Genomic DNA, 9,207 nt, shown 5'->3' on the forward strand with positions numbered 1-9,207 from the left:
TTGACTGTGTAGAAGTGTTATATAAGTACACATGAATGTAGCATGTCTAAAAATCTATACCCATCAGAATGATGTCCCAGGTTCAGAAGACTTCTGATGGTACTAGGTTAAGATACTTACTGGAGGATTTTCTCATTTGGCTTCAAATAGGTTAGCCAATTACTGCTACTCTGCCTGTAATAATGCTGCTTTTGCCTAGTATGAATTCTTCATGATATGTGCTGTCAGAGTACTTAAAATAATAGAGAACTGGAATTTCATCAATCATACAGAACTGGTGGTATGGTTATTTTTGTACCTTCTTGCTGTTAAGTATGAGGCAAATTCACTTGGAGACTTGAGTTCATTATAATTCATGCCACCTGCAGCAAAGTTGATTCTCCAATATCTAACATAGCTACCTAAAACAATCCAATGATTGTGAACAATCAAATTGATTTAGTTTAGTTCACAACACTCGTTTACCTCGTATAAGAAGATGGAGTAATAATAGTACTAAACAGATAGAGGCTTTGTGAAAATTAAATGAAATTATATATATATATATATGCTTAGAACAGTGCCTGGCATTTGGTAAGTGTAATATAGAATGATACTGGTATCTATGTTTCTTAGGGCTTTACCAGGCTGAAAATTTTATAACTGCCAGAAAGTTGATCATGATGAGAGCTTTAAGCTAAAAAGATAAAACTATTTAGGAAATCTAATAAGAGTCATGCTAAGACTTTGGGCAATGTTGTTGAACTGTGTTCTCCAAAACAGATATGTTGAAGTCTTAACTCCCTGTATCTGTAAATGTGACCTTATTTGAAAATACGGTTTTCGTAGATGTTATCAAGATGAATTCATACTGGATTAGGACAGGTCCTAATTCAATGACTGGTGTCCTTATAAGAGGGAATTGTGGACACAGAGACATATAGAGACACAGGGAAGAGTGTCATGTAAAGACAAAGGAAAAGACTGGGACTATGGTGACACAAAGAAATGCCAAGGATTGCAGGCAACCACCAGAAACTAGAAGAGGCAAGGAAATATTCTTCTATAGATCATTCAGAGGGAACAGGCCCTGTTCCCTAGCCTCCTAGCCTCCAGAACTGTAAGAAAATACATTTCTGTTCTTTTAAGCCACCCAGCTTGTAGTACTTAGCATTCATTAACTTCAAATATTTTTGTAAAAAAAAAAAAAAAAAGTAAGTAAATAAAATGAATAAAATCTCTAGTCTTAGAAGTCTATAATTCTCAATTGAAATAGTCCAGAAATATACAAACTGTCTCTTCAACTGACTGAATTATTGTATATGTTTCATTTTCTAGGTCATCTCCTCTCTTTGCTTAATCATATTTAGATAACAAAAATGGAAGATCATGGTTTACTTAAATTTCAAATGTTTCACATAATTTTTTAGTCCTGAGGGCTTACACCATTGAAATAATCAAATTTCTAAAAAGAAGGAAAATTTTATCACAGCATTTCCTAATTTGTGACAAAAAAGAAAATAAGAAACTAAATTTTGAAAATATCACTTTTTATTTCTTGACCAAGCATTTTGTTTGCACTTCTATTTAAGCAGATTTATTCCTACTTTCAAATTCCTTTCTTGGTCTTAAAAATCAATATAAAACTCAAAGAAGTGTCTGATTATGATTGATGATTTTAGAAAATGACATTCAAGCAGGTATTTTGTCCTTTTCTCTTGTAAAAAACCTAACATGTATTGAGCAGTTCATACAACCTCAGAGCAACAGGATTACAAACCAAAAGCAAGATAAATGCAAATTTAATTACTGTAAGAAGAAAAGCAATGTCATTAATTTAAAAAAAACTCCCAGTTGATTGATGTTAAAAGTGTCACAGTGAATCATTATTATTCAGAGACTGTAAGACTGAATATACAAATGAATAATAGCCAGACTATACAAAAATAGAATTCTGACCCACAACCTGCTGCAAAAAGCCCGGGAAACAAAAACATTCTCTATAGTAACCAGCTCAGGAAGCTATCTATAAGTCAAATTTCTAGGAAGTCAGACCACTATCTCTAGTAACAATCTAGGAAGCTAAACAATAACCCCTGTATCAATTGGCCATTTTAGGCCAGGACTTGATTAGTAACTGACAGCTTCCCTAATTTTTATCTCCACTTCCAAGATCAACCAGAGAAAGCCAAATATGCACCCCTAACCAATCCCATAATACCCTGTTTCTAGGTAGCCCGTCTGCAGCTTCCCCTGCCAAAGACTATTCCAATCAAAACATACCTGAAGCCTTCTCTTTTCTCTTCTACAAAACTTTCCCTCTCTTCTCTCTGCCTTTGAGTCTCTGCCAGAACACCAGTGAGGGTGGCTGACTCTCTTGCCCTGAATAAATAAACTTTGCTTCTTCTTACATAAACCTTTTGGGTAAAAGAGGCAAGTAGAGGATGAATTCCTAAAGATCTAGTGACTATTTCTATGAGTTTACTCCCAATAGCTGGGTCTATGCAACCATAAGCACTTAATATATGTAACCGTTGAATAATTTATCTACAATTCAAAACTTAAATAGCCTTTATTAATTTGTCTGTAGGGGTAATGTAGATAGCATAGGGCATATTCAATGATGAACAACAATTAAGGTGTGTGAACGTGTTCAGTTTGGCACAGATTGAAAACATACCAATGATTATTCTCTAAAGACAAAAAACACCTGCAACATTTTATTCTAGTACATACAAAGTATGGAAGTAATTGATGAGTAATTACAAGTGTGTCACGTATGCATTCAATCCACAGAGACAAGTCAAATAGGCAAACTACATTCTTCCCTTACCTTGGTTCAGGAGATGGCAGTGGATTCACAAGTTTATCAGGTAAAGCATTTTAAATTGAGTTTTCTTACATATAATTTATATGATGCTTGGTTTGTTAGGTTCAAGACTAAAGTTTTAATTCCAAATTGTATTTTTCTCATTGTTACTAAAAGAATTTGTATTCATTTTTTTTCCATTTAATTTTTAAGTCTTTTACCCAGCAGAGTTGATTTTTTTGTTTACACTCATGAAACCATCACCATAATCTAAGCCAAAATCATATCCATTACCTCCAAAAGTTTCCTCCTGCCCTCTTTATTTATTTGTTACTCTTATTTTTGTTGATAAAAACACTTAACATCACATCTACCCTCTTAGCATCACTAGGGTTCATACTGTAAAACTAAAGTACCATCAAATATTCATATAAAGAATAGTTCAGTTGTTTAAAAACTGGATTATGTCTAAGGTAAATGGATTAAAATTGTATTAGCAGATTATTCATTAATATTAATATTATATTAGACTCCTATTTGATACAATAGAAAACGCAGGGGGCAGAGTCAAGATGGAGTACTAGGAGGACATGGAATTTGCACCTCCTCACAACTAGTGCACCTACCAGGCACTGGTCGAGGGCCATGGACAACTAAGGGGATGGGAGGAACCCCCAGTGACTGGGTAGGACGTGGAGTATGGGGGGAGTGAAGGGGGAGGAGTAGTGGAGGCGGGACGGGACTGGCACCCCTGAGGGGCGGCTGGGGGAGGGGAAGGGATCCCATGCCCGAAGAGGGAAATTGAGGAACCATTGGGAGGGCAGAGACTCAAAAGGGAGGGTAGCCAGATTTACGCTGCCCACTTGGGCCCCCAGGAAACTGCTGAGATCTCGGGCCTGATCCTCTGTCCACCTAGGCACCCTCCAGCCGTGTGGGTCCTGAGGGAGTGGGAGAGAGGGAAGGGGGAGCAAAAGTAAAGGCCAGACCTCTAGGATGGCACCCCTGAGGGGCAGCTGGGGGAGGGGAAGAGTTCCTACACCCAGTGGGACTCACCCATGGTTAGGGGTCCAGCGGTGATGGAGGAGACCCTGGGGGATACAGTGGGGAAGGAGCGCAGAGGAACAGAAGGGAACGTGGCTAGAGTTTTCCCTGTCCACTTAAGCACAGGGGAGCCTGTTGGGCTCTGGGCCTAAACCTCTGCCCTTGGAGCCTCCTTCCTGCTGTGCAGAGCCCAAGCCCCGCCTCTTCACCCCCACCCAGGGCCCCACCTCTACACTCGGAGACCCCCTCCAACGAGCTGGGCCTAAACCCCACCCACACACCCTCACCCAGAGCCCTACCTCCAAACTCCAGAACTCCACACTCCAGAGGCCCTCCTTTCCCCTTGTGCTGCCTCTCCCCTTCCGTGCAGGTCCTAAGCAGAGGCCCCACCACACGTTTGAATGTCGCCCAGACTAGGCCCTGCCCCCAAGACCTTCTCAGGCTGCAGTGGGTTCAGAGCCTAAGTCCTGCCCCATGCTCAAACACCAGCCCCCCACCCACCTAGGTCCTGCCCCACCCTAAACCCCTCCCCTGCCTAAGTTCCACCCCCACCTAAACTCCACCCCCATAGCCAGGGCTTTTTTTTTTTTTTTTTCCTCTTTTACATTGGGGTTCTGTTTTACCTTGTTGATTCATTTATATTTTTATTTTTTCCTAATAAATCTTTTATTTTTTTAATTTTATTTTATTCTTTATACTTTGTTACTGTTCTCTCCTTTTGGCTTGTTCCCTCCCCCCGTTTATTTTTTCTTTTTTCTGTTGTGGTTTTATTTTACCTGTTGCAGTTGTTTCAGTTACAGTTTTATTTTTCCTGATATACTTTTTATCTTTCTAATTTTATTTTGTTTTTATTCTTTGATATTGAAATGCTCCTTTTTTTCTTCCTTTCTTCCTTTTTTTTTTTTTTTTTTAACCGCACCACAAAGCTCATGGGATCTTGGTTCCCAGGCCAGAAGTCGGGCCCAAGCTCCTGTGGTCGGAGCCCTGCGTCCAAACAGCTGGACTAACAGAAAACCTCAGACCCCAGGGAATATCAATTGGAGTGAGGCCTCCTGGAGGCCCTCATCTCAGCACCAAGACCCAGCTCTATCCAACTGCCTGCTAACTCCAGTGCTGGACCTCTCAGGCCAAACAACCAGTAAGACAGGAATACAGAATCATCCATCAAAAAAAAAGAAAAAAAAAGACAAAAAAAAAAAAAAAAGTTCCAGATGAAGGAGCAAGGCAAAAACCTAAAAGACCAAATAAATGACAACAAAATAGGCAACCTACCTGAAAAAGAATTCAGTGTAACGATAGTAAAGATGATCCAAAATCTCGGAAACAGAATGGAGAAAATACAAGAAACATTTAACAAGGATCTAGAAGAACTAAAGAGCAAACAAACAATGAAGAACAACACAAAAAATTAAATTAAAAATACTCTAGAAGGAATCAATAACAGAATAACTGAGGCAAAAGAGCGGATAAGTGAGCTGGAAGATAAAACGGTGGAAATAACTGCCAGGGAGCAGAATAAAGAAAAAAAGAATGAAAAGAATTGAGGACAGTCTCAGAGGCCTCTGGGACAACATTAAATGCACCAACATTCGAATTATAGGGGTCCTAGAAGAAGAAGAGAAAAAGAAAGGGACTGAGAAAATATTTGAAGAGATTATAGTTGAAAATTTCCCTAATATGGAAAAGGAAATAGTCAAACAAGTCCAGGAAGCACAGAGAGTCCCATACAGGATAAATCCAAGGAGAAGCACACCAAGACACATGTTAAAAAAACTATCAAAATGAAATACAAAGAAAAAATATTAAAAGCAGCAAGGGAAAATCAACAAATAACATACAAGGGAATCCCCATAACATTAACAGCTGATCTTGCAGCAGAAACTCTGCAAGCCAGAAGGGAGTGGCAGGACATATTTTAAGTGATGAAAGGGAAAAACCTACAAGCAAGATTACTCTACCCAGCAAGGATCTCATTCAGGCTTGAAGGAGAAATTAAAACCTGTAAGCAAAAGTTTAGAGAATGCAGTACCACCAAACCAGCTTTACAACAAATGCTAAAGACACTTCCTAGTCAGGAAACACAAGAGAAGGAAAAGACCTATAAAAACAAACCCAAAACAATTAAGAAAATGGTAATAGGAACATATATACTGATAATTACCTTAAATGTAAATGGATTAAATGCTCCAACCAAAGGACATAGACTGGCTGAGTGGATACAAAAACAAGACTTGTACATATGCTGTCTACAAGAGACCCACTTCAGACCTAAGGACACATACAGACTGAAAGTCAGTTGATGGAAAAAGTTATTCCATGCAAATGGAAATCAAAAGAAAGCTGGAGTAGCAATTCTCATATCAGACAAAATAGACTTTAAAATAAAGACTATTACAAGAGACAAAGAAGGACACTACATAATGATCAAGGGTCAATCCAAGAAGAAGATATAACAAGTATAAATATTTATGCACCCAACATAGGAACACCTCAGTACATAAGGCAAATGCTAACAGCCATAAAAGGGGAAATAGACAGTAACACAATCAGAGTAGGGGACTTTATCACCCCACTTTCACCAATGGACAGATCATCCAAAATGAATATAAATAAGGAAACACAAGCTTTAAATGACACATGAAACAAGATGGACTTAATTGATATTAATAGGACATTCCATCCAAACACAACAGAATACACTTTCTTCTCAAATGTTCATGGAACATTCTCCAAGATAGACCAGATATTGGGTCACAAATCAAGCCTTGGTAAATTTAAGAAAATTGAAATCATATCAAGTATCTTTTCTGACCACAACGCTATGAGATTAGATATCAATTACAGGGAAAAAAATTGTAAAAAATACAAACACAAGGAGCCTAAACAATACACTAATAAATAACGAAGAGATCACTGAAGAAGTCAAAGAGGAAACCAAAAAATACCTAGAAACAAATGATAATGAAAACACGAGGACCCAAAACCTATGGGATGCACCAAAAGCAGTTCTAAGAAGGAAGTTTATAGCAATACAATCCTACCTCAAGAAACAAGAAAAATCTCAAATAAACAACCTAACCTTACATCTAAAGCAATTAGAGAAAAAAGAAGAAAAATCCCAAAGTTAGTAGAAAGAAAGAAATCATAAAGATCAGATCAGAAATAAATGAAAAAGAAATGAAGGAAACAATAGCAAAGATCAATAAAACTAAAAGCTGGTTCTTTGAGAAGATACACAAAATTGATAAACCATTAGCCAGACTCATCAAGAAAAAAAGGGAAAAGACTCAAATCAATAGAATTTGAAATGAAAAAGAAGTAAGAACTGACACTGAAGAAATACAAAGGATCATGAGAGATTACTACAAGCAACTATAAGCCAATAAAATGGACAACCTGGAAGAAATGGACAAATACTTAGAAAAGCACAACCTTCTGAGATTGAACCAGGAAGAAATGGAAAATATAAACAGACCAATCACAAGCACTGAAATTGAAACTGTGATTAAAAATCTTCCAACAAACAAAAGCACAGGTCCAGATGGCTTCACAGGCGAACTCTATCAAACATTTAGAGAAGAGCTAACACCTATCCTTCTTAAACTCTTCCAAAATATAGCAGAGGGAGGAACACTCCCAAACTCATTCCATGAGGCCACCATCACACTGATACCAAAACCAGACAAAGATGTCACAAAGAAAGAAAACTACAGGCCAATATCACAGATGAACATAGATACAAAAATCCTCAACAAAATACGAGCAAACAGAATCCAACAGCACATTAAAAGGGTCATACACCATGATCAAGTGGGGTTTATTCCAGGAATGCAAGAATTCTTCAATATATGCAAATCAATCAATGTGATACACCATATTAACAAACTGAAGGATAAAAACCATATGATAATCTCAATAGATGCAAAAAAGCTTTCAACAAAATTCAACATCCATTTATGATAAAAACTCTCCAGAAAGTAGGCATAGAGGGAACCTACCTCAACATAATAAAGGCTATCTGACAATCCCACAGCCAACATCGTTCTCAATGGTGAAAAACTGAAACCATTTCCTCTAAGAGCAGGAGCAAGACAATGTTGCCCACTCTCACCACTATTATTCAACATAGTTTTGGAAGTCCGAGCCATGACAATCAGAGAAGAAAAAGAAATAAAAGGAATCCAAATCAGAAAAGAAGAAGTAAAACTGTCACTGTGTGCAGATGACATACATAGAGAATCCTAAAGATGCTACCAGAAAACTACTAGATCTAATCAATGAATTTGGTAGAGTAGTAGGATAAAAAATTAATGCACAGAAATCTCTTTCATTCCTATACACTAATGATGAAAAATCTGAAAGAGAAATTAAGGAAACACTCCCATTTACCATGGCAACAAAAAGAATAAAATACCCTGGAATAAACCTACCTAAGGAGACAAAAGACCTCTATGCAGAAAACTATAAGACACTGATGGAAGAAATTAAAGATGATACAAACAGATGGAGGGATATACTATGTTCTTGGATTGGAAGAATTAACATTGTGAAAATGACTATACTACCCAAAGCAATCTACAGATTCAACGTAATCCCTATCAAAGTACCAATGGCATTTTTCACGGAACTACAGCAAAAAATTTCACAATTTGTATGGACACACAAAATACCTCGAATAGCCAAAGCAATCTTGAGAAAGAAAAATGGAGCTGGAGGAATCAGGCTCCTGGACTTTACACTACACTACAAAGCTACAGTAATCAAGACAGTATGGTACTGGCACAAAAACAGAAATATAGATCAATGGAACAAGATAGAAAGCCCAGAGATAAACCCATGCACATACGGTCACCTTATCTTTGATAAAGGAGGTAAGAGTATACAATGGAGAAAAGACAGCCTCTTCAATAAGTGATGCTTGGAAAACTGGACAGCTACATGTAAAAGAATGAAATTAAAACACTTCCTAACACCATACACAAAAGTAAACTCAAAATGGATTAAAGACCTAAATAGAAGGCCAGACACTATAAAATTCTTAGAGGAAAACATAGGCAGAACACTCTATGACATAAATCACAGCAAGATCCTTTTTGACCCACTTCCTAGAGAAATGGAAATAAAAACAAAAGTAAACAAATGGGACCTAATGAAACTTAAAAGGTTTTGCACAGCAAAGGAAACCATAAACAAGACGAAAAGACAACCCTCAGAATGGGAGAAAATATTTGCAAATGAAGCAACTGACAAAGGATTAATCTCCAAAATATACAAACAGCTCATGCAGCTCAATATCCGAAAAACAAACAACCCAATCCAAAAATGGGCAGAAGACCTAAATAGACATTTCTCCAAAGAAGACATACAGGTTGCCAACA

This window comes from Balaenoptera physalus (assembly GCF_965194825.1).
Source record: "Balaenoptera physalus genome assembly, chromosome: 13".
In the NCBI taxonomy this organism is placed as follows: domain Eukaryota; kingdom Metazoa; phylum Chordata; class Mammalia; order Artiodactyla; family Balaenopteridae; genus Balaenoptera; species Balaenoptera physalus.